Raw genomic sequence first — 26795 nt, forward strand, 5'->3', positions numbered from 1 at the left:
TGCTTGCCTCAGCTGGGCAGGGTCTCCGAGCATGCAGTTGGGATCTGCCCCTGGACAGAAATGGTACATGTGGTGCCTACGGCAGAGTCAGAGGGAGAGGTTCTTGGAGAAAGTGTTAGTGTGTGGGGAAGGCATCTGCTAATGAGAAGACATGTTCAGAAGCAACGAAGGCAGAGACTGAGCGTGATGTCTAGCTCCCCACATTAGCCTGCGAGCCTCTGGGATTCATGTTCACTTTGCGGTTAGTTTTATCATGGCTGTTATCCTGTTGGCAGCTCCTCTTTTCACAAGGCATCCTGGAATTTTCACTGCACCACAGTCAACTTCAGATTTGGGCCTGGCACTGTTCCTACTCCGTACCCGGTCTTGGGATCTGTGTTATTACAGCTCCTGCATCATGGGCCCAAGGACTTCTTGTTGACAGAGGTTTCTGTCCTGCCCAGTCCTGAAACCATTCAGTCTTAAAGAAACACACAGAGGTCTACATTAATAATAAACTGGTTGACCTATTAGCTCAGGCTTCTTATTAACTTTTGCATCCTACATTAACCCATAATTCTTGTTTGTGTTAGCCACATGGTTTGGTACCTTTATCAGTGGAGCATTTTCATCTTGCTTCCTCTGGGTGACGACTACAGACTGAACCTTTTCTCTTCCCAGAATTCTCCTGTTCTGGTCGCCCTGTCTATACTGCTCTCCCAGAGGATCAGAGTTCAGTTCCCAGCACTCACATGGCAGCTCGCAAACTGTCTGTAACTCCAATTCCAGGGGATCTGACACCTCACGCCGATGCACCTATAAAGTAAGAGTTACACCTATCTTCCAGCAGTTGAAGTCACTTATAGAAGTCTGCAATGTCCCTGTCCTTGTAGAGATGGCAGTTTGTCAGTTCAGTGGCTCAGACTTGTATGACAACGGCCGCTTTGCCTTTTTTGGGGAGATGCCTTCTGATTCTACCTGTTAGCATTCCGACTTCTGGGGAATTGATGTAACTGTGGCAGCATGAGAAGGGAATGGGAGGCCTCTGTCTGGGGCTGTGCTATCTGGGAGTGATTTCTGTTTGTGTCCACACCACCACTCTCCTATGAAGATCTAAGGGTGGTATTGCAGGTTGGGACTTTTCCTAAATGGCCTATAAAATCTTACACACTTTTCTGCAAAGAGACAGGAATGAGATCTTTTAGGACTTTAGTGAACCATGACTTGTTTCAACCACTCAGCCCTGTTGTCATGAACTAGCCATGGCCTTGTGTCCACGGAGGTGCTGCCTGGCTGGAGATGGAGCAGCTGGCGTACCTCTAGCCATGGTGTGCTAGTCCTCGTTTGACAGGAAGCACAATCCTCTTGTCTTGCCTGTACCATCTGTGAGGGTGCGCTTTGGCTGTTGTGGTTGTTGTTGTTGTTTGTGTCTTTCGGGCCTTTTTTTTTTGGATAAGTGAAACTCTGGGCACAAAGCATGGTGTGTCAGCCCAACTCTTTTGTCTCACTTATGCAGATGTTCTGAGTTCTTCCTCAAAGGCATCAACATACCTGTCTATTCCAGCTTCTACAAACTGTCAGCATTACCTGGGCCAGGTATTGATTAGCCACGTCTGCCATGGATGTGTGTGTGTGTATGTGTGTGTGTGTGTGTGTGTGTGTGTGTGTGTGCACAGTGGGCAATGCTGGGTTCCATTGCTTCCTTTAAAGTCCCTGCTCATCTCCAACACCAGTGCTATTGCTTATCACATCACATGCTGTTTTCTAGGCTTAATCCCAAATCATGGACACCAGCGGTAAGACTGGTGGATATAGAGCCAGTACCTCCCGAACCACACGGCATTGCTCAACGAGTGATGTAAGCAGGGTGTTCATTTTTGTAGAACTGAATGCATTTGTGGAAGTGGGGAGTGACATCCAGAGCTCCTTTTACAAGCAACCCTTACCCATACTTGGTTCTCTCTTTGGCCACCAGGTTCCTTTAGAACTATCTCTAAATAGATAGTCTTCACCTGGCATTGGTCAGTGTCCTGCCTCTACAGTGTGAGGTGTATATAAGCCCAGGTGCTTTATAAAGAAAAGGTGATTTAGCACACAGGTCTAGAAGGTGGAAGTCTAAACAGCATACTGCCAACAGCTCTGGTAAAGGCTTATTTGGCTGCAAGGGAAACCCATCAGCTCCATAGACTCCGGTGGGCCAGGTAGAGTCTCTTTTTCTGTTTGAGACCTCTCGTCTCGGAATTCTAGTCCTTTTACCTGCAGGCCACTCACTCCTGAAACTGCTGTCTGGCCATTCCGTCTCACCCCCTGTTTCCTCAGTTCCAGCCCTAGGGATAACTTTTGTGTAGAAACATATCTTAAGATTCAATGTGACTGTCTCACCCAACTGTGATCTGAGCAGGATAACAACAAACAAGGCAGAGTGGACGAGGGAAGCCTGTTGGAGGGAAGCCACTTGTTCGTCCCTGCCGCCCAGAACCAAAATAACCACACAGAAACCATTAGCTCTAACTTCTTATTGGCTAACTCTTACATCTTAATTTAAACCGTTTCAAGTAAACTGTGCATCGCCATGAGGTCATGGCCTACCAGCAAAGTTTCCGCATATCTGTCTGGCTTCTCCCTCCCGCATATCATGGCTTCTCCCTCCACCTTCCTTCTCCCAGCATTCAGTTCAGTTTTCCCCGCCAACCTAAGTTCTGCCCTATCAACAGGCCAAGGAAGTTTCTTTATTCATTAACCAATAAAAGCATCACAAATACAGAAGGACCTCCCACACCAGACTCCCACAAGGCCTCAACCCTACGCAACACCGAGGAAAACTGGGAGTGAGAGACGTGGTCCCCCTCAAGGAAGAGCACACTGACTGTTCAATGTCAAATGACCTGAAAACATACAAAAGGGTAACATCATATAAACTCAACAGGTTATATTTAGGAATCTGTATGTATATACAAATACATGTATACATGCAATAATAATTAATGCAAAGGAGCCCATAGATTTGCAGGAGAGTAGAGAAGGGCGTATATATGAGTTTGAAGGGAAGAAAGGGATGGATGAAATGTTGCAATTAGATTACAACACCCAGTACAAACATTTCAAGAGCTCAAACCTACCTCCTTGGGGCCCTGGAGCTGCCTCCCAGGGCCTGAGAAGCAGGTCACTAACATTTACCCAAAGGGCATGATATTTTACTCCCCTAGCTATGTCCACCTGCTCAGAGTTTTAGAGTTTCTTGGAAAATGCACTCTCTCATGGAAAGACTCTATGGAAGCCTTTCAGAGGTACTTCTTGGAGAGGCCGACAGCAGCAGAAGCTTGTCCCAAGCAGCTGGGCATGCCAGTGAGGCCTTGCCTGGTTTGTGGTCCTGGAGGAGCTCAGCCCGAGGCAGGGACTGGGCGTGGGGAACAATAGTATATTGTTACCAGGGACAGATCATCTTTCCTTTTAATTTTCCTTTGGAAAATAAATCCTCTTTCTTTGTGTTTGGAGGGCTTAGCTTTAATCTCAGGTTCCCCCTTAGCTAATGAAGTGGCATGCTGCAAGACAGGGACGCCGTGCAACTTCATCAGCACAAGCTGCCGAGAACTTAATTTTAAAGGAGAATTTCAATGATTATCATTGTTAATTGAAATCCTAGTCATAATCTCTACCTGTTCCACTAGGCCATGGGACTATTACTCAGGTTTTCTGCTTAATGTGAGCTAAGACAGTAACTGGCCCTTGCATTATGCGTTCAGAAAGTACATTAATGATGTACTTTAATTCATTTAATCCTTGCAATAAGCCTACCAAGCAGGTGGCTTTGTTTCCCATTTTATAGATGGGGAAATTAAGTACAGGGGGAACCTTCCCAGGCACTTACCCAGATGGCACATTGTTGTATGGAGGCAGCTTGTTCATTTCCTGGCCTTCCAGACTCCCGGAATAATCACACAGAAACAATATTATTTAAATCACTGCTTGGCCTATTAGCTCTAGCTTCTTATTTGCTAACTCTTACATCTTAATTTAACCCATTTCCATTATTTTATATTTCACCACGAGGTTCATGGTCTACCAGCAAGGTTTCGGTGTATCTGTCTCTGGTGGCTGCTCCATGGCTTCTTCTTGACTCCGCCTCCTTTCTCCCAGAATTCAGTTTAGTTTTCCCTGCCTAACTAAGTTCTACCTTGCTATAGGTCCAAAGCAGTTTTTTTTTATTAATCAATGGTATTCACAGAATACAGAGGGGACATCACCACATGATAGTGGACTCCCCTGTCCTCCAATCTGCACATGCAACCCCCTTCTGCGCATCTTCCAAACCTGTTTGTTCAGAAGCCCATCGGTGTTAGAACTTGAGAACTGTTAATGGGAGGGAGGCAATGCTTAGTGAATGAAAGACATGCTGATGTGTAAGGAGAGAATGAGTGAGGACAGAGCCTAGCAGATGGTTGCAGGGATCTATTCAGATTTAAACTCATGAGAATTGAGGTTCTAGTCCCTGTGCATAGGGCAGACCAGAGAATCCACAGAGTACAGTACCATGGGCTGGGTACCTCAGCATCCACAGAGCATAGTACCACGGCTGGGCACCTCAGCATCCACAGAGCATAGTACCATGGCTGGGCACCTCAGCATCCACAGAGCATAGTACACAGCTGGGTACCTTTGCATCCACAGAACATAGTACCACAGCTGGGTACCTCAGCATTCACAGAGCATAGTACCATGGCTGGGTACCTCAGCATCCACAGAGAATATTACCATGGCTGGGTACCTTTAAGGACAGTTCAAGATGCTTTGCTGAAGCTTCTGCATGCAGGAATCAGCAATGGGAGAAAAAAAAACATTTGGGTTCAAGTTTAGCTTCCAGTAAGACTTTAGGTTCAGGAAGACTCACCATAAGTAGTCATGGGAACTCTCCTCTGCCAAGCCATAGTCTCTGAGGCTTCCTAGGACGAGGGCTATAAGGCCTGGGTGAAGATCTCAGGATACAGGGAGCCAGTCAGCCATCCTGGCCTCCAAGTCCTCCCCTGGTGGGTCCTACTCAGGAGTTATGCAAGTCTGAGATGTGGTCCCTAGAAGCCAGTGAATGAATCTATCTGTGTGGTGAACGATGGTGTTTTATAAGTCATAGAATTCATGTGCAACAGTGGTTCCTGAGAATAATAATGGAGCTAAAAAAAAAAAAACAAACCACTGTGTGTTCTTACCATGGTTTCTGTGGATGTTCAAACACATCATTGTGTTATAGCCATCCGCGGTGTCTAGTGTGGCAGGTTGTGAGGGATATCACTGTGTGTTCTTACCATGGTTTCTGTGGATGTTCAAACACATCACTGTGTTATAGCCATCCGCGGTGTCTGGTGTGGCAGGTTGTATGGGATATCACTGTGTGTTCTTACCATGGTTTCTGTGGATGTTCAAACACGTCATTGTGTTTTAGCCATCCGCGGTGTCTAGTGTGGCAGGTTGTGAGGGATATCACTGTGTGTTCTTACCATGGTTTCTGTGGATGTTCAAACACATCATTGTGTTATAGCCATCCGCGGTTTATAGTGTAGCAGGTTGTGAGGGATATCACTGTGTGTTCTTACCATGGTTTCTGTGGATGTTCAAACACATCACTGTGTTATAGCCATCCGCGGTGTCTAGTGTGGCAGGTTGTGAGGGATGATATCAGGAGCAGAGGGCCACACTCCTGCCAGCATTGTAGCAGACGGCACCCTCCAGATTTGTGTAAGCATTTGGTGGTTGTATGAAGCAATGGCATTGCTAAGAAAGCACACTTCAGAATGTGTCCTGTCTTTATATAAGGGGTGACTACAATTCTTTTTCTGCTTCTCCTTCACTTTTATTTACCAAACAAGAGGCCAATTAACTAACACAGTAACAAAATAAAAGACTAACAGTTGCTTAAAGGAGCCTGTCTACCAGGACTCATGCTACGCTGCTGACCTGTGAAGACCCTACATGCCAAGAGGACTCAGGCTGTGCTTCTCCTCCAGGCTTCTGACCCACTGACATCTCAGTGACCCGCGGAAGGCCCAGAGCTGCACTGCAGACTCAACACCTCCATGTCTCTCACAGGCAAGGATGTGGTCAATGCACAGTCTCCTCTTCACTTTGATTTAGTGGATATCGGTGGCTGCTGCGGATCTGTTGACCAGAGCTGTTTTATGGACACATACACTGTCCTTAAAACCAGGTGCGAGATACTTGTTCATTTCAGCTCTGTGGTTCATTCCCACGTTGCCACCATTCCATAGTTCTTTCCTGGGTCCTCTGTCTGTCCTAGAAAAGGACAGTGCTCTCGGCCTCACTAAGGAGGTCTCATATGCTAGTCATAGCTGAAGCATGGCATCGGGAAGATACATGGCACAGATCTGCTGGGGGTAAAGAGGAAGGGAGGACTCAACTTGCTGTGTATCCAGTCAGTAGCCGGGGGAAGAGAACGTTTCCATACGTGGGTCATGCTGGAGTCTACCTGACAGGACACCACAGGCTTGGGACATCAACTGTATGTCAGTTTCCTGTCACCTTCCCTTGGCTGATAGTGGACCACTAAAGAGGTGAGAAGGAGTCACTCTATGTCACTGGGATAGAAAGGGGAGGAAGACAGAGGACCAGCCTCTCCATGGATGGAGGCTTGTTCTCCACACTGTAGATCTGGGTTCTCGGGGCTGAGGGGACACTGGCCAGCAGTACCAGCATGCAGTGTGTGCCTATATCTTCTCTACTCCTCCCAGTCAATGCCCTTTGTGACCATGTGTTTTCCTTTCTAGGTTTTTCCATGGTGTCAACCTGCCATTTATAGTCCTTCAGTTCCCTAATAAGAGGTACAGTGGAATACAGCATCATATCAGATACTATCACACGGTACAACACAATGCTACATCACTGCACCACACAACAACACACCATACAACACTACACAGTGCCACATCACAAGATACTACACAACACAATGCCCTACTTCATGACATGTTACACCACTTATCACTGCAAAGAACACTCTCATACAACACTAAGAAATACTGCATGACATCATAATACACATACCGCAAAACACTGTATCACAATATTTTAAAGCAGCATATAACATCATACAGTACACCACACTGTACCCCTCTATATAAAAGGACACCCAAACTCTCCACCACATATTATACAACACACCATATAGCACACTACCAAATAGCATAATACCACACAACACCGTGAAAAACCACAGCACACAGTACACCACCAGAACAGCAGACTCCTACGTCATACCACAGATAGACTATGCCACAGCACCAAACAATACACCAGACAATACAGCATATCGCACCACATCACAGAATACCACACCTTTAAACACACTATCAAGTGACACCACTTACAGCGTACAATGACAAACCACATAACCTGCACTGCATCTCATTACATAACACAATACAATGTCAGAATACCACAGCACGGATCATGTCACACACCACATCACACAAAACACGACAGGACATGCCATAGTCCTGTCACACGAAACACCTCCACAGGATACCGTTCCAGCCCTGTCATTTTCCTATCACACATCACCCATCAGTTCCCACCCTCTGCAACTGGGCTCCAACCCAGGGATACCTACCTATGAGTAAATGCTGGGACCACCAGGGCTCCCGGAAGGCAGTAATGACAATCTACCCAGCTGGAGGGAGAAACAAGCATTTGTTTGGACAATTTGCATCCGCTCCTTCAAGCTACTTCAAACTGGATAAAAGAGAACTCTGTATAATATACACAGAAACTCCTGTTACCGGCAGAATCTTAAAATATTTATACCGCACACAAACAATGCCAAGGAATTCCCTAGGAGTCATATATTGACTTAATAAACACAGGCCCATTATGTAGCATTTGTCTTCGTTATGTATAACAAATTATTGATTATAGTAGATTAAAATCTGAAGGCAAAGATCGAAAGATCAGGCTTTTGTATACAACATGCTGTGGTCTTGGCTTCCACAACAGCAAAGACCAAGTGAATGCTGTGCCCTTCATCTGGGGGGCTCCGATGGGTGGGCTTCATCTGGGGGGCTCCGATGGGTGGGCTTTGGGAACCAGGGCCTCTGGAGAGGGGGTGACAGTGAGGCTGGCCTATAAACTGGGTTCAAGCCATTTCAGAGAGATGATGTCTTCAGGAGAGGGCCCATGTTCTGCCCCTTCTCTGCTTTGGTCCCAACCTCAGGGAGGCTAGTCTCTCCGTTTCATTCCCATCTCCAAGGCCAATGTTGTCAGGAAGGCAAGGGGAGGAGATTTAGTGTCATCTCACAGAAACCGTTGTATGCTCAGCATCTTTCCAGCTGGAGCACATCCATTTTGCTATTAGCTGAATCTGGGACTCAGACAACAGAGGAACATGTAAACCTGCCCATCCTAACCTTCATAACTCACAGCCCTCCAGCACCTACTGTTTCCAGGCACTGGGAGTCCAGGCGACAGGGCTTTGTACTGTCGAGTTAGTTTCAAAGCCAGGCCCAGACAGAACTGCTCCACAGGAGATCTTTCTAGAGAAAAAATAAATGGCCAGTGATAAATTGCCCCTTTCAGTAACTGGGGCTGGAGGAAACACCTGTATCTGGGCAGAGTTAACCCCATGTGTGATGCTGCCCCAGAGTTAACCCTGTCTGTGATGCTGCCCCATGAGTCTACTTCTTGAGCATGAGAGGGATAGCAGGCAGGGGAGCTCTGGGAAGATGATAGATACTGGGGATAGTAAGCAGAAGAGAGTCCTAGAGGACTGTGTAGGGCATAGTCCTGCCGTTTTCTGAATTCCCCATCTCCTTGGCAGAGCCTTCATCCCCTCTGCTGGAGCACATGCTGGACACCGGCTGTCTCTCCCTTTAAGATGCACTCTTCCTCCCTAATTTGGTCTTTCTTGGTGGCAATCACCCAAGGAACCTTTTCTTCCCCAGCTGAGGGACAGGAGCTAGGATGATAAGAAAGTTCTTACACTTGGCTCTTAAGATAAATGATCCCAGGAGACAGAAAAAGGGCTGACTAGACTCTGGCAAGACTTTTCAAGGATGCTTCCAAACTTTACCTAGTGCTCACTCCATCTAACACTAGAAAATGTACAATTAAAGTACTGTTAAGCACACTTTCTGTTGAAAAGTAGAAGATGTAGCTTGTAGTACACTATAATTAATTATCAGAATTTTCAGTTAGAAAGGAGACTGGAGGAAGAGGGCAGGATTCCAGAAGGCAGGATTCTCCAGCTAATTTTCTCAGTTTGAAACCAGCAGAGACTGTAGCTGGGGACTTCCACCTTGATGCCTCGCTGCCCTCAGGGTTCTGAATACACCAGAGCTCATGGACCACTTCCCCTCCAGCTCCTCCATCCATCCGAGTGCGGCCACGGATCCCAGAGAGCACTTGTCACCAGCTAGATACAGGACAATATACAGATTTGCCTGTCCTTGTCCTTATTTTTGAATATGTTTGTATATTTTATCAAAAAATTGAATCTTATTAGGTAAAAAGATTAAGATACATTACCTATTCATTATGCAATGTCGAATGTAAAGTAAAGTATATGCTTCCTTGCAGGGCTGGGAAGACAAATCTCCAAACTACCTTGCCGTAGAGACCCAAATTTCAACTACATTTTCTAATCATACATGTCCTGCTAGAAGTAAATAGACTTTCAACTATTAGAGTCCATCACCTTCCAAAAGCTGAGTATGTGGAAGAGTAAATGGAGAGGGGACCTGCAAGAGGAAAGACAGAGGCGGAACATGGAGGAGACAGGGTTGGGAGAGTACGGGGTGGACGTGGAGGATGCAGAGGAGAACATAGATGGGAATATGGAGGAGGACATGGAATAAGGGGGACACACAGGAGGAAAGGAAGGTGAAGGACAATGAGAAGGGCACAGAGAAAGATATTGAAAAGGACATGGAAGGTTTGCGGTCTTGAGAAAGGATTTTATGGAAATTAAATAAGCTGTGTTTGCCCCGCATTTCTGGCTCCTCCCAGGGTGCAGAACACAGTAGAGACAGTTTCATGGAGACACGTTAGGGTGTAATGGCTGTGATCCGCTGGCTTTGACCTCTAGCACCCAGAAACCGCTACTGGCTGCTTTCTGAGCTGGAGACTTAGTTCTTTTGATCCTTTTAGGCTTTTCTGGTGAAGTAGATACAATCTTACCACAGAGAGGCCTGGAGAAGATGCCTTCTGAACAGTACCCTAACACACTAGGGGCTGTCCATTTCTTTGAGGCAATGGGAAAGCACCTGAATCATGTGTGCTTCAAGGGTGGGGACTGCTTTTCCTTTTCCTCTAGTTTGGTTAAACATGGGTTTATTGTCACACAAAAAAAGAGCCCTATCCTAGTTACCAGTGATTATATAAACTGCCAATATCTCCTGTTTTTCCCATGTTGAGCTGGATGTAGTAAGTCTTCATTCACTAAACAAGGATTTATCATGTGGCCAGTGTCTTGTGCCTCGGATGCGCTTGCCTTGGCTCGGGTTCTTCACAGTCTTTCTCTCCATTCTGTCTCGCAGCACCTGATGAGTTTTGTTTGGAGCACAGTAGAGCAGCAAAAGGCAGTGAACTGAGAGAAACATAGAAGGCAGAGGAAAGATTAGGATGGCTTTGCAGAACCAAAGGAAGAGCAGTTCCTGGAAATGTATGCCGCCTGGATGATTGTGATGGTCCACTAAGTAAACACTTCCTATCACAGTGAGTATTCAGATAGCTGAAGGGTCACATTCTGAGCTCAGAAACCTGCCTGCCTGCAGTCAATCCTTCCATTGGAGAGCTTGAAACACACCCTTCACACATTTCCTACTGAGGGGGTGGCAGCCACTAGCAAGGCCTCCATCTTTCCAAATAGAAGGAGATGCCTAGGAAGTGTACACAGAAGCTACTCCTGTCAGAAAGGCTGGCAAGCAGAGCCTCATGGCCACTGCAGCTGGGATGCATCCTCGTGACCAGGGCAGGAGGTGCTAGTAGATGGGCAAAGCAAGAGGAGGAAGCAGGTTCTTGATGGCCATTCAGTAATTGCCCTTTTCATCTTCAGAATCAGAGTTCACAAGATCTTACCTGCCCATCTAATGTCCTCTTGGCCCATGTGAGTACTTCTTGCACACTGGGTAGCTTGTTGGCTAACTGGCTACCCTACCGGCCCATCTGATGACATTTTCACACATCAGATATACTGTTGGCCCAACTGACATCCTCCTGGTCTGATTATAACATATCTAATGTCTCTCTCACCCACCTGATTTCCTACTTGCTTATTCGGTGTCCTGCTATCTTATTTGATATCTTTACTGGTCTATCTGTTGATCCACTGTTTCATCCTGCTTGCCTATTTAAATTCTACTTGCCTTTCTTTGAAAATGTTCTTTTTCTCTTCCCATGGCCAGTTTTTGCTGAGACCACTGATAAGGCTCACCACCATTAGGCGTACATGTCTCTGTTGTGATCCCTTCTTCCCCCAGTGTCTCAGTTTAGACATTTCACCTTCCTGAGTATTAGAATACACATGATAAACAAATTGGTTCACCTTCATCTAGTCAGGAGACAATTTCATAGAACTATAAGAAGATGACAATCTCTGCTTTGGGGCTAGGTAGGAATTCTAAGATTTCAGTGCAGGTAGTCATCAGAGGAGAGATTTTGTCTTACAGCCTTTCTATGTTTTCTTACACCTTCTACAAGCACATTCATAAACACAAGATAGGGTTGGAGGTGAATCTGGGATAAAGATGGAAAATCTGATGTAGGGTTTAACTTGAGTCAAAATTCACAAGAGAGATCAGCCCTAAGAAAGGCTTGCGGGGCTAAGAATAAACAACTAGGAGAATTAGAGGAAGGGCATGGCACAGGAAGTAGAAGAGAGATGAGGAAGAGGACACTGGAAAGGGTCATGGAAGAAAGATTCAGGGAAAGGACGTGGATGAAATGTGGAGGAAGAACGTGCAGGAATATATGGGGCAGGAGGGGAGCCGTGAAGGAGAAAGGGAGGGTATTCAGATGAGGACATGCAACAGACTTGGGGAGCTTCATTCAGGTGTCTTGGTGAGCAAACACAGGCTTGCAAATTTGTCTTGGTGAGGACCATCCTTGCTTTTGCTTCTTTCTCTCTACATGTGTGAAATATTTATTTATTAATTCTCACATGTATTTGGGTATACTCATTCTTGCCCATGAAAGTGGAGGTACAGTGATAGGGTGACAGATTTGGGCACTGGTCCGAGACCAGATACTTGTACACTCAAAGGCGTCTTGCACTGGCTGCCTTGCGGTTTTTCCTATGTGTATCATCCATATTTTCTGCCCTCTTTTACACAATAGCTGCATCACAGCTATACCCATGCTGCCTGGAATCTGCCCCTCACTGACCTGGAAAGTAGAAGATGTCTCCTGTGGATTTTTAGCTGTAAAAGAATTAGTACCAGGACTCCGAGATCCCACATTCTTGCCTTTAGCTGCGGAGGGTCATGGGCAGGCAGTGTTCCTGGATAGGACCATTGATTATTAAGTGCTAATTCTGACAGCTTCATCTATGTGTCCATGTAATAGAGCAGGGGAGACAGAAACAGGGTGAGCTGAATGCCTCATTAGTGCGGTTCCTTCGCTCATGTGGGAGATCTCAGCATCTCGGTCTTGGCCTGCCTCTGATGCCCAGTACAGGGGCTTTAAGCTCCATCTCAAGGGTTCGTTTGCAGCTACCGTTTTCAGAATGGAGGCCCAGACATTCCCTGTGGTCCGCTCTGAAGTCTGCAGATGCTTTCCTATTACCCTCAGTCCTGAGTTCACGTCGCAGATGGACAAGGAACCCTACATTGGAGATAGTCTCACACATTGGTGTCGGGAAAATGAGGGGGGAAATGTATAATTTCCCAAGTTTTCAGACAAGAGACTTTAAGGTTGGGCCAGTGGCTGAGATGCCACCGAGAAGGTCTACAGAAGCCTGTGAGAGACCCTTTCTTTATGTGCAGGGCTCATCAATGCCGGATGTTTAAAGGACTGCATGGACTAAACAGCTGGACGCTCGGTCTTCAGGACAACACACAGCTGCAAACGCCGAGACATCTGGTAACCACCCAATAGCCTACACCCACCAGATGTTTATCATCGAGCAAGCGGGCAGGCGGGCAGGCAGGCAGGATCTTTGTGAATCTGGGAACAAAAGACTATACCCCTCTTCTTTGCCCCTCACAAGCTCACCAACCCCCCACAGGCAGCTGCCTGGGAATCTACCCCACTGACGTGCCCCTTGGGTCTTGCTGTGGTAGGGATGTGTTAGGCCATGTGTGGCTGGGCTCTTCATGAAAGAGGACAGGGAAGGAGAGATGTCTATGAAAGAAGGAAGCCAGGGCAGGTCAGGACTTCTGGTCATCTGTATGCTGGCCCTGGAGACAGGCAGAATGAGTCTCCAGGGGAAGGGGGGCCTGCCTGGTTAAGATAGTCATGGTTGCACAGGCTATGCATCCCAGTGTATCTCCATAGGAAGGCTACAAAAGACAGAAGTCAGTGCCCCTGTGAGCATCTGAGGTTGAACTCAGTTGTCATAAATGGGAAGATACAGGACTGAAAAGCAGACAAAAGTCTAAGGAATGGCAGGCAGCTCCTGGTTTGTCTGGGGTTAAATGGCTGTACAGACCTGGGGGAGGTACACTATGATGACAAAGGGTGCCAGGCAGGCAAGGGTTAGGTGTCACTAGAGCAGAGTAGAGTTGTCAGCATCATCCAGAGACAGATAGTGTGACTTCTCTAGAACACGGAAGCCCTTGTAGATCACTTGGAAGCCATTCCCCATGTCCCCTACCAGTGCTTTACACAGCGATAACCAGTCACTGTGAGTTTCCATCCAAACATAGACAAATTCTTTCTGAATAATCCGGGAGAAAACAGATAGATGCCCGATGTATGTGAGGTGTTTATCTCTTCGTGTGCCTCAGGTCTGGACTTCCTCCTGTCTACGTCCTTGGTGATTCTGTATTTGTTAGCCACAGGTCCTAGGGTACTCCACTTTTCAGGCCTCTGCACTCTGCACCTCGGGTCAAGGCCTCTCATCTCAGAGTGACTTCCTTCTTGATTTCCCAGAAATCTGATCTTGTCCCCGCTACGGTTTGAATTTGTCCCTTAAAATTTATGCTGAAAACTTAAACCTCAAGGCAACAACGGTTTGGGGATATAAAGTTCAATAATGGGATTACATCACAAAGGTCCAACCCTCACGAATGTTCTGTAAGGTGGGTTAACCGTGCGCTAAGCCCTTGGCTTTTTGTCCTCTCACTGTGAGACAATGCAGCAATAAGGTATTCGCCTAATGCTAGCCTCTTATCCTAGACTGCTTAGCCTTCACAATTGAGAAATAATTCCTGTCCCTGTGTGGTGTGGTCTCTGCTCCACGTTGGTTCACCCTTGCCTGGCATCTGTGCCCAGTTCTTCTCAGCCTCCTGCATTGCCCACTCCTCTGCCACTGCTCCCCACTCCCAGGACTTTGGCTTTCTTGGCGGTCACAGGACCCTAGATGGTGATGGCCGTGGGAGGGTTGTTCTCCAATGTTGTGCTAACCATGCCAGATTTATGTGCTCTGCAGAAGGTAGGGCTGTAGGCAGTGTCTGGGTCTGTCTCCTCAGGGCTTGCATCCCAGCATCTCTGCCCAGAGCTTGGCATCTACCAGGTGATCAGTAATTTAAACCTAAGCTAATCAATGAATGCATAAAAGGATAAGTGACCAGGGATTTAATCTGTATTGCAGGGGAAAAGCAGGTTTGGTTCTGGGAGGAACAGGCTCTGTATTGTACACTGCTCAGAGTATTCTTCATTGGCCTTTGTGTTCCACTACTACCTAGACCCTATACTGGTAGCTTAACCTTGAAATAAAAATATTTATCTGTCTATGTATCTATCTATATATCAATCTACTATAGATGACCTAGCTAGCTATCATCTATTATCTATCACTTGTTTGGCTTCATTAGTTTTATCTATCATTAATTTACATAACTTTGTATCTATAATTTATCTATATATCCCTTATCATTGTCATCTATATCAATCACTCATGTCTTTATCTCTCGCATACCCAACATTTATCTGTTGCTATCACAATGTAGATAAACATAGCTGTCTCTATAACCATCATTATCACACACTGTAAGAATCACCATCAGGCATCAATTCACAATCCACCCTTGGAAAACCCAAGTTCTCACTCCTCTCCCCCACCCCACCGCCCAGCATCCTTGAGACGGAGGGACAAGTCCTTGTTTGTTCTTCAACCAGAGATTCGGCTGCCTGTCTATCTTGGTCCTCAGTCAACCAGATCAATTGGTTTTTTGACATCTAAAGTGTTGTGTTGAGGAAGAACATTCTTCTGTCCTGTCTGCAGATGGCACCTACAGGTGTTTCCAAGCTTCCTGCAGGCCCCAAAGCGGAATGGGCACTGTAACTTTAATTTTAAACAAGGTGATTAGAGCTCAGAAGAGCTGTAGGTGGTGGTGCCCAAAGCTGAGGTGCCCAGCGAAGGTTTCTGCCTCCCCAAGCCATTGTCCCCACACTTGCAGAAGTTCCTGCAACTTTCTCTTGACCTTTCCTCCCTGGGAGCGGGGGAGAAAGGCTTTGCCTGTGAGTTGCTCTGAGAACTTCAAAAAGTCAGGACAACACTTTGATTGTCCAGTCCACACTGTTCCAGGTCCCAACACATGGGGCTCTCTCACCTGCTGAAACCATTTCTGTGTTTCCTGTCCGGAGCCTTACTCTGCCCCAGGCCCTTGGGGACTGCTGTGGTTTTTCCAGTCTCTGATAAAGAGAACTAACAATAGGGGGAAGTGCTACTGACCTGATTTCTTTCCTAGTTATCACTAAAATAATAACTCCCTGGAAGCCACTACCCAGGCAGGGCTGGGGACTCTGGCTAACCCCCTGGAAGCCACTACTTAGGTAGGGCTGGGGACGCTTGGCTGTTCTGGAAAACACTTGGATCTGGCCTCCAGTCCTGGCCCAGCTCAGAGGACCTGGAACTGAACTCTCTAAGGAAAACCTGTGATGATATTGCTTCTCTGTGGGCCCAAGGAGGGGGCTGGGGGCTCCTCCCATGGCTTAGAGTCTAGCACTGTGGACAGAAGACTTAGCTCCAAATTGGGGGTTGAGAACATGGATTCTAGGAAGACCTTACTCTTGGTTCTCCTGTCTGGCCAGTCTCCCAAAGCCCTGGATGATAATGCAAATAGCCTGGGGAACTTGGCAGCAATGCAGACCTCTGGCTCTGTCCCTGTGGTCCCAGAGCCAGCCATGCCCCCTGCTTGATTCTCTTCACTTGCCCATTTTTCTGAGTCTGGGTCTGCTCCCAGACCTTAGCGTTTGCTTCTCTCTCAGCCCAGGGTCACAGGTGCTGAGTTCCACTCTCCCACACCAGGTGGATGTGCAGCTGTGCTGGCCCACGCCCAGGATTGTCCTCTGTAGGAGGTAACAAGAGGCACAAGTGGGAGGAGGCTGGGAAAGGAAGAGAGGAAGATGCAAATGAGGGCAGAAAGCTGCTGAGAAACTGGCCCATGCATTGGGCCAGCCTTCGTTCAGACAAAGAACGGCAGGGCTTCAGAGTGCCTGGACACGCAGTAGACGGGCATGTTCAGGTGAAGTAGGCTGGTGACTTCTGGTCAGAAATACTTAAGTGGATTAGAACCCCACCATAGTGATAAAAGGAGAAATGTGTCAAGCGCTAGCATGTGCCTGGATGCTTGAGCACAGGAGAGCAAGAACCACTGGTGCTGGTTCATCTGCATCCGGCTAGCTGCACGAGCTTCCTTTCTCTTGCCTTGCTGAGTTCTGCCACTTTCACCCTGCGTACTTCTATTGGTGCAAAGATACAGCTGCACAAGGAAGAAAGCCCCACGAGGGTGAGGATTCCCAGCTATTCTCAAACCACAGTTTCCCTTATGCCAAGAGCTGCTCCGGCATGTGCTGGGCTCAGTACATAATGGCTGAATGAATAAGTTGGTGAATAAAGGAAGGGATAGGCATCCTCAGCTAAATGCAATGGCCTACTGAGGCATGGAGCAGTGCCAGCCTGTCCCTTGGCTGCATGTAAGATCCTATCACTCCTGCTTTCTGGACCTTAGTTTCCTTGGGGAACAGTTGCACCTCAGAAAATTACTTGGGAACTATTCAGCTACATTATCATGTGAAGGTATTTCTGGAATAAAGTAGAGGAAGAAATCCTAAGCCTGCTACCACTGCAGACCCCTGGGTAACCCAACACCTCCTCCCATGGTTCTTCATGGACTTGGGCAAGGGGGAAGCAGTTTTCCTGTAATGGAAGTGGAAATGACCACCACAATGTGACCGTGCCATAGGGGGACAGTCCAGGGAACAAATCAATATAGTTTGGGCTCTGGATGCAGTTCTCTGAGCTGGCTGCAGAAGGGAGGCCACTCTAGACAGGTGGATGGGAGGGGATCTTCTGGAGAATAGGAAATGAGGTGAGACTTCCAGGCCCGCCTGTAAGTGTGGCGTTAGAGAGGCCTGCAACCCGAGGACCACAGCTGACCCTGATTCTAACCATCTACTCACCCATAGAGAACCCACCACAGACCAAAGTATAGACACCCCCAGAGTTCAGCTTTCTCTACCAATGAGTTTTACCGGGTTTACTTGCAGGAATATGGGTGACAGGTGACTTACAGGAGCAGAAATGACTCAAAGACAGCTACATCACCAAAGCTCACCCCAGTATGGGTAATAGCTCCCCAAAGCTGGAAACCTGGAGACCCTGCACAGCCTGCAGGCAGCTCAACAGGTTGGAGAGGGTCCTCTCCAGGTGCCTCCATTGGTCTAAGCCTCTTCCAGGAAGATCCACTGGTTTCTACTTCTTCCAGGCAACTGGCCAGGTCTGAGAGTGTCCGTTGCACTCTGTCATCCCTCTTCCTGAGAGGGATGGCCAACTTTTGTTCCTTACTCTGGCCGGGAGGAGCCTTGTGAATCTATTTCGTTTCAGGGACTTCCGGAAGATACTCGGAGTTGTTCACCTTCCTGCTGAAGGAGCTTATTGCAGGATGGGATATTTTAATCTGGGAGGGAACTGTAACGAAACAGAGACATGCATGTAATCAAAGCACGTAGCTTCATGCTTCTGAGGATTCTGTGGCCAACATTATGCAGCAACAGTAAAAAGCTGCAGGCGCTACAGCAAAGGGGGTTTGGAAGAGTTGGAGACGCTTTCTCAAGCCTCAGGTGTGAGACACAAGGGTTCCTAGGAGTGCCCTCTGCCCCTCCCAGGTTAGCCTGGTTCATGCATGGACAGAGAAAAGGCCAGCTTCTTGATAATGTAAATCCATTGTATCACATTAGTTAATACGAACTCTAGGTCACTCTGTTCTGAGTTCGGCTTCCTGTGTCAGAGTGGGTACACTGGGATGGCTTTGGCTGGTGGCCTTCTCGCATAAACTGGCAGATTTATCTCTCATTTCTTTCAGTGGGCAGAGTGACGCTCTCCCCCTAGTCACATCCTGCCAACGCTGTCTTCTCTGGACACTTTCCTCCTGTGAGGAGAGCTTCACGGTGTTCCTCAGGATGTCTGCTTGCTGCAGAGGACTAGAGAAGCTGTCCTGATGCAGACGAAAGTCAGCTGTCCTAAGGGGGTTGATGAGTGTTGGGTGGCACATGTCAGAGAGGGCAGAGCATGAATTTGGTGGACATGGAGCCCTCCTTGTCACAGACCTCACTGTGACAGGCTAACGGAGGGGTTAGGTCCTGTGTGAGTTCCAGGCTCTGCCACTTACCAGCCTCAGACACGAATTCTTGGTGCCTCATTGTCCTCATCTGAGTAATGGGGTCAAAGTCATAGGGCCTGACACACAGAATTGGAGGCAGAAACCTTAAAAATGTTTCCTAGTCCGTATTGAGCACATGACATGAGAACCTCCCGTCCACATGCTCAATGACACAGTTACTGTGGCCTTAGGGCCCCAGTCAACGATGTTCTGACCAAGGGAAAGCTGTGCATCCCTCCGCAGAAGTGACTAAGAAGTGGCTGTCTGTTAGCAGTTCAGGCCGAAGAGCAGTTTATCTTGGTGTTGACCCAAATAGGCCACAAACCAAGACAAATACTCTTTGATGTGTTCTGCATCTGACTCGGGCCTTCTTCTGGTCATCCTGTGCCGGGCAGGGAGAAACCTTAGTGGGTGTCCAGTGGACAAGTATAGTCAATGCAGCAGCCAGGGCCTGGGCCCCTGGACACTGCGGGTGTCATAGCTGCCTGTGATGAGGTGAGCGTGCAGCTTTTGCAGCAGAAGCAACTTGTGACAAGATGCTCCCCAGTCACATGGATTCACCTTCGAATATAAGGGCAGGAGATTCCTGGGGGCCTTCAGCCTCACTCCTGGCCCAGTTTCCAGCTTCACATGTCCAACCTGTAGCCTAATGTGACTGGCCCGGGCTCTGGCCTCTGTGTCCCAAGGAGGATGTTACTTTTGGGCTGGAGACTAAGTCACCGAGTGATTACCTGGTGCTTGGGACCTGGGCGCCAGTTGTTGGTCCCCAGAAGCTTCCAGAAGAACCTTTTTAGTGTTGTGTGTGAGAAACCCTTCCCCTCTGGCCTTAGATGCTACAGAAGAGTTGCTCTGTGGGGCAGGAGCCACCCTGGTGCCTGCTGGGAATGTTGGTGGGACAGTGCTTGTTTCCCCCAACCCATGGAACAAAATACCTATGCAGGCAAGACCCCGGGTGCACACTCGGCGACTCCCGACTCTCCTTCAAGCCCTTTCTATGTGCTGGGTATTGAACAGGTACCGTCAGAGGGCAGCCCCCTTCCTAAGGAAGTATCCCGGAGTGGAGGAGGACCACTAGTGCATATGCGATTGTGGAACCTAAGACAGGGAGCAGAAACATTCAGCTGGGCTTGTTAGCAGTGAATATCTACAGCATTAATGTTTTGCATTTGCCTCATTAGGCAAAAAAAGGGGGGGGGTTGACTATAGAAAAGCAAGTGTGGACTCTTGTCAGATAGATGAGCAGGCCGTAGTTACTCTAGAAGCTGAGACAGGAAGATAAGGTTTGAACTCAAGAGTTTGACACCAACTTGGGGAACAAAAAGAAACAAAACAGACACCAAGAATCTGCTCTGTGTCTACAACTGGGATGGGACCTCTGCTGTTGGATTAGGTGAGGTCAGTGCAGAAAACTGTTTTACAAAGCCAAGTCCCTGCTAGGTCATCTGATTGGCAGTGTTTAAAAGAGCAGATTAGAGGCTTTGTGTGGAAAACTGTGTTTTTGATTGAACAGTTCAGACTGGGCAGAGGATTCTTCAGAATCTAGGTCTGCTATGTGGACATGTGGGCACAGTATCCCACCTCAGCTCTGAGGGATCTGTGGGTCAGAAAATTTTGCATCTAGTGTCTTTTGCTTCTACACAACTAAGTGTGGCTCATGTCCAGCCACTTCTACATGGTTAATACACTGGGCCCACAAACAAGGCAAGTGAGGAATATAGTTGGGCCTGAGCGATGAGAATGTTTCTGCATTGAAACTGCAGAGCTGATGAAGCCTGTGACCAAGACTGAGAGTCAGCCGCTCTGGGAAGACTCTCCCCTGGACCAGGGAATCAGGCCCATCCATTGGGTCCTCAGGATTCCTCCAGGCTGAAGGAAGGTGGCCCTAGGAAAGATGTCTGCATGGAAGGTCTGTAACAAGTCACCTCTTGGAAATCTGTGATGGTTCCTGGGAAGATGCAGAGTTGTTAGTCTCTGGCTCTAAGGCATCTTCCTGCTGCAGGTCTGGGGTTATGAAGAAAGGCTTTGGAAAATGCCTCAGGTCCAGGCTGGAGCCAGTCAGCTGTCCTGCAGAGACAGGAAGCTGACGGAGGAGTCCCAGGACCCACAAAGGTGCCCTATTAGTTATAAGTTCAAAGACTTTTCTTAGCCACAGGCATCCTTGATTCCAGAGAAGAAATGCTGTTTTTCTAGATGGTAGATGTATCTTGCTTGACATCTTGAAGAAAACAAAATGCCAGGCTGCCTTCCAAGTCCCCAGACATGCACATGAAGGGACCCCTGACTGCCCTCACCTTCTTTGTAACAACAGCTTCAGTTGGCCTACTGCATAGTCCCCAAGCCAGGTAAAGGGCCGGGATACCACCACAGAAAGTGGTCAGTGGGCATGCAGCCTTGTCTGTCCTGATATGCCCCAAGGGCATTGGAAGCTTGTTCTAGTCAAAGGCAGGATTTCCCCTTCTGGAGTCTCGTGGGTCCTCAGGCTTCAGTGCCTGTAGCCAGAGTCACATGGCCTTGTTTTCCTTGTTGGTATTTGCAAATGTCTTGTGAAAGCCTCCTGAGACTTTTGGCAGATGTGGCTCCTGGGCCCAGCTTAAGTTTAGGATCAGTTGGTCTGAAGTGGGGGGCATGCTCCCACATTCATAGGAATTATGTTTATAGCCAGGGAAGTCTAATCTGGGACACTTGGTTTTGCCACTTTAAACCATGATCACGTGCCAAGATGTATCTAGATGTATTCTAGATGGTAAGATGCATCTTGATTGACATCTTGAAGACAATAAAATACCACACTGCCCTCAGAGTCCCCAGGCATGCTCATGAAGGCTGCCCTCACCTTCTGATGCTCTCTCTCTCTCAGCTCTCAGAAATGAAGTCTGGTCCTGGAAACACATTCTTTTGTCACTGGTGGCCTAAAGGGCTTCCAGGTCTTTCATCTCATGCAGCAATGACCCAGCCTTTGCCCACGGTGAGTCTAAGAATAGAGTATCCTACTCACAGCCCAGTTCATCCAAGCTTCCTGCAACTTTCCTTAGGCTTCTTCCTAGGTGCATGTCTGCCTTTCTAAGGTGTCCCCAAAGATTGGTGGTATGTGAGTCTTTCTACTGCCAAGAAGAAAACAATGGCCACTGCTCAATGCTCAGAAGCATATCACTTGCACATACAGGCTTACATACACACAGAGACATGGGCACAGAGCAGATACCTGCACACATAGGCATACCTGAAAGCTTGTGCAAATACCTCACAGACACAGACTATACACACACACACACACAGACAAACACACACAGACACACACTTAGACACACAGACACACACAGGCACAGACACACACATATACAGAGACATAGACAGACACACATATAGACAGTTATAGACAGAGACAAAGAGACAGACACACAGACATACAGAGACAGACACAGAGACAGGCAGACACAGACATACAGACAACCCCCCCCCACTGCATACCCATATTCACATATGCAGGTGCATATCACACTCAAAGTGAAGGAGACATTGTTTCCCGTGCTCTTCCTCTGTGACCTCTGTGTTGCTCACATGTTTAGAAGCCCTGCTGAAAGAATTTGAGAGGAGGCCATAAATTGTGTGTGTGCTGGAGGGAGCATAGGGTATGGGCGGCAAGGTTGTAGTGACATGTAGAGCAGAGACTATTTGTATCAAGGTTGGAGGTTACTAAGGTATACGACTTTAAAAAAAAACAAAACAAAACAGGAAACTGAGCAAAAGGTACTGGGGTCATTGGGCCTGGTGTGAGGATGGGGAGGAGGCTGGAGGGCGGGGACCTGGAGAGTGAATCAGAGCTACTGCTACCATCTGCATTCTGGCTGGCGGTGAGGAGGACAGGGGAGGAGGTGGGAAAGGAAGGGAAGCTGAAGGTCCCTCCCCCTCTGCCTACTGTGATAAAGACAACGCCAAAGAAGAGGGTCCTTTGCCAAGATGATGGTGGTGCCCAGACAGAGTGAGGTCACTGCCTTTGGGTGAGACTGGTTTCCTAACAGGAGGGAGGCAGGAAACAGCAGGGAGCTGAGACGTGCCAGGACCAGGCAGGAGAGGAGGGTGGGCCGGGGGCTCCTGACTGCATAAGCTGACTGCACCTGAAAAGCCACACCCAGAAGAGGATGTGTACACCTGTCAGGTGGGAACTGTGAGAGGGGGTGCTGCAGAGCTGGGGCCCCTGGGACTGTGGCTCGAAGGGTACTTTCTCTACTGAGAAGATTTAGCAGGTGGCCATTTTCCACGGCGAGAGTTTTCTTCTCTGAACAGTGCAGTTGGACCCCATAAATTCAGCCATCAGACTGGACTGTGGGAGTCCAGACCTGTAATTACGTCAACATCCCTTCTCAAGTCAGAGTGACTTCCAGCCATCTGAGCCACAGGCTCACAGAAATGTTTGTGGAGTCAGAATTTATCTCCTGCCCTCAATACTATGGCTCTTCCTCACTCGGAGACTGGCTGCTCCGTGGCCGACACCCTGAGGACTGACAGGTGGAGCCTGGCCTAAGGAACGGCCATGCTGCCAAGCTCCTGAGCCCTGACTGCGTCTGTCCTTGTTCCTCTACTCCATTTGCCCAGCACTGGGTCATTGTGCACACAGTCTTCCTCCAACAATCTCTAAAATGTCTGTCGCCTCACTCTTCCACACAAGCAGGAGGACTGTTTCTCTAATTCCCATAAGACAGCCTGCTGGAACTTTTCTCAGACTTTTATAGCCCATAGGTGGATTTAAGGCAGCCGTCGTAATGCTGAGGTTTGCTTCTATAGACACGAATCCCCCCTCCCACCTGGCTCCGACCCCCAGTTTGTTCAGGGTCCTTCTGTGTCATTCAACAGAACTCTACAGTTCCTGAAGCTGAGCCTCAGCCTTTTTCAGGTTGCCCCCACCGCCATGTTTCATATTTTAGTCACTATTAAAAATATATCTTTTATTTTCTGTTTTTCTTTTACTTTTGAGATTATGATACAATTATATTATTTCTCCCTTCCCTTTATACCCATCCCTTGCTTTCTTTCAAATTCATTTCCTCTTTCCTATTAATTGTCACATGCATAGATGTGTGTGCATATATACTTCTAATATAACTTGCTCAGTCTGTCTGTACTATGTTACTTATATGTGTATTTTAGGGCCGGGCATTTGGTACGGATAACCAATCAGAGTGCTCTTCCCCGAGAAAGACTATCTCCCCCACTCTCAGCATCCCTTAGCTGTCTAGTTCTTTGTGTAGGGTTGAGACTTTCTGGGTTTTCCCATCTACTTTGATGTATATATTGTTGTTCTTGTTCAGATCATATCTAGGTGGTCCTGTTGGTGAGAACCTCACAGCCAACTTCCTGATACTCTGGCTCTAACAATATTTCCACTCTCTCTTCTGCAACATCCCCGAGCCTTAGGTGTTGGGAGTGTCTCGTGGGTGTGTCCATGGACACTGGGCGCAACAACTCTGCATTTGGATTGAGTTGTGGTTTTCTGTAGTGGTCTCTGTCTGTTTTAAAGAGAAGTTTCTTTGATGAGAGCTGAGGGCTACACTTATCTGTGGATATAAAGACAAATGTTTAGAATGTAGCTAGGGATTGTGCTGGTTTAGTAAATTGGCAGTTGTAAGTTTTCCTTCAAGATCCATAAATTCACGGGTAGTGACGCTGGCTAGGTTTCCAGTACTAGACTTGATTTCCTTCTTATTGAGTGGATCTTAAGCCCAATTAGAGAGTTGTTGGTTATCGCCAAGTCGTGTGTCCCACTACCGCACCTTATGGTTATCTATCATGCCGTGTTTGTCGTTGCTACGGTTCACAGGCATGTGACAGTAGCTGGGCAGGACTGATGGTTGACTCCACCCTTTGGAAGCTTACATGATGCCTTCTGGTACCCTGTGAGCTAGTCCTCAGGGAGGAGGCTTTCAGACAGGTCCAGCTTCAAAGTTTCTGGGCCTTGTGTCTGAAATGTGTGGTGTCTTCAGCAATAGAAATTTACCTTCTACTTCTATGAGAAGCAACCAAGGGCAATACAAACAGCCTGTGATCGTTTTGGGGTCTTTTGGATAACTGTGACCAACAACTCAAAAGAGGCCCCTTGTGCCTGGGTTGGGGGTTTTTTAGAGGGTCTTTGCCTCTTGAAGGGGGCATTATCAGCCCAAATGGGAAAATTTCACTTAAACTAATGTGTACACACACACACACACACACACACACACAGAGAGAGAGAGAGAGAGAGAGAGAGAGAGAGAGAGAGAGAGAGGAGAGAGAGAGAGAGAGAATTATGTGTATTATAGGGCTTTTTCTTTTAGGTAAATAGTTAATAGTATGATTCTGTATGAATGTTCTTTTCCACCAGCACTAGAAATTACATTTAGGCCTCACACATGCCAGGCGAGCCAAGAGCTGAACCACTGACCTAGATTCATACTCCACCCACTTCTTGTCTTTTTGTCGTTTTTGAGACAATACCTCTGACTAATTTTCCATACAGGCCTTGAATGTGGGTCTTTATACCTCAGCCTCCCAAGTAGCTAGGATTATAGTCTTCTGCCTCCAGGCCTAGTGTACAGATGAAATCTTTTGAAAGTTAAGTTTCTAACCATTGCTGCCCCTTAGACACGAAGTTTGCTGTCTCTGTCAGTCTTGCAGTGAACAACTGACCAGGCCCAGGACATTTCTAACAACTTTCCCACAACTTTTGCTGCTATGCAGGATTATCTACAAATAATGGATTTTTCCCCTTCTTTTGAAAAATTAGCATAAAGAACATTAGACTTCATTTTAGCATTTTCAAACAAATTTGGTTTTGCTTCTTCTTCCCTCTTCTCCCCCACCCCTACCCACTCACCCCAGTGGCCCCTCCCTGCTTTCAGGAACTCATCTCCCTTCTTCACCACCTCTTCTCTTTCACACGACTCTTTCTAGTTTTGTAACCCATACGCCAGCCCACACTGACATATAGACACATATGTAAACATTAAAAGTCAGGCTCCGTCTCTGACAGCCGACATCCTATCTTTTTTGAGTTTCATTTTAAAGTGACTGAGTTTCTCATCAATTTTTAATAAAGGTGATGGCAATGAGTGTATGTTTGTTATTTTTTGTTTGTTTTTTAATCTGATACCAAAGGGTGTGTCTTTAAATTTCACATGACGATGGCCTGACTTGAGAAGGATCCAGATTTCTCAAAGGGGGCCTAGGTTCGCCCACATCTCCCAAGGCCTGTTTTATGTCTTAGACATTGTAGTAGGACAACTTCAAGCACATACAACATAGAGGATCTAAGTCCATAGTTTGAATATTGGGTACCTTTCAAAATCCATGTGAAACCTGATCCCCAAATATTCGCTGTATTGAGAGGTGGGGTTCTGGAGAGGAGACGAGATCGTGTGTCTCCATCCATGTAGGATTAGTGTCCTTTAAAAGGACTTGCAGAAAGCAGAGGTCTTGAACTCTTCTCGGCTTCAGGCTGCCTTCATGTGAAATCCATTTGTTTATTAGTAGATTCTATTCCTTCCCACTTTCATACATGTATGTGGTATGCTTTGGCCTATCATCCCATCCAACCTTCCTGTTTCCCTCCATCCCCAAGAGTACTCCTTGCCCCATAGATTTCTCTCACTTATAAGTTTTTATTTAGTGTCCAGTGGAGTTTTATTAAGCCACCTGTGTGATTTCGAGTTTGAACTGGGCCTTGGGACAGCCTGGTGAGCTCAGCAGGGTCCATACAGTTAGGTACCATGCCTTCCCCTCTCCTCAGATATGTTAGTTACCCAAAGACCATCGGCGTGTGGCTGACTGTTAGAACATCTGAATTCTGCAGGGCCATTTCTAATGTGCATAGCTGCTTTGAACTTAGGGGACCCAAGACGTGTTATTCATGTCTGGCTTCGAAGATGATAGCATTTCACAGTGTCTCCCTGCATCCTGCAGCTTAGGGGACCCAAGACATGTTCTTCATGTTCTGCTTTGAAGATAGTATTTCACAGTGTCTCCCTGCATCCTGCAGCTTAGGGGACCTAAGACATGTTCTTCATGTCCTGATTTGAAGATGGTATT

This window comes from Microtus oregoni, unplaced genomic scaffold (genome assembly GCF_018167655.1).
Source record: "Microtus oregoni isolate MIOR12 unplaced genomic scaffold, Mior012 000033F_ref0000390, whole genome shotgun sequence".
NCBI lineage: Eukaryota > Metazoa > Chordata > Mammalia > Rodentia > Cricetidae > Microtus > Microtus oregoni.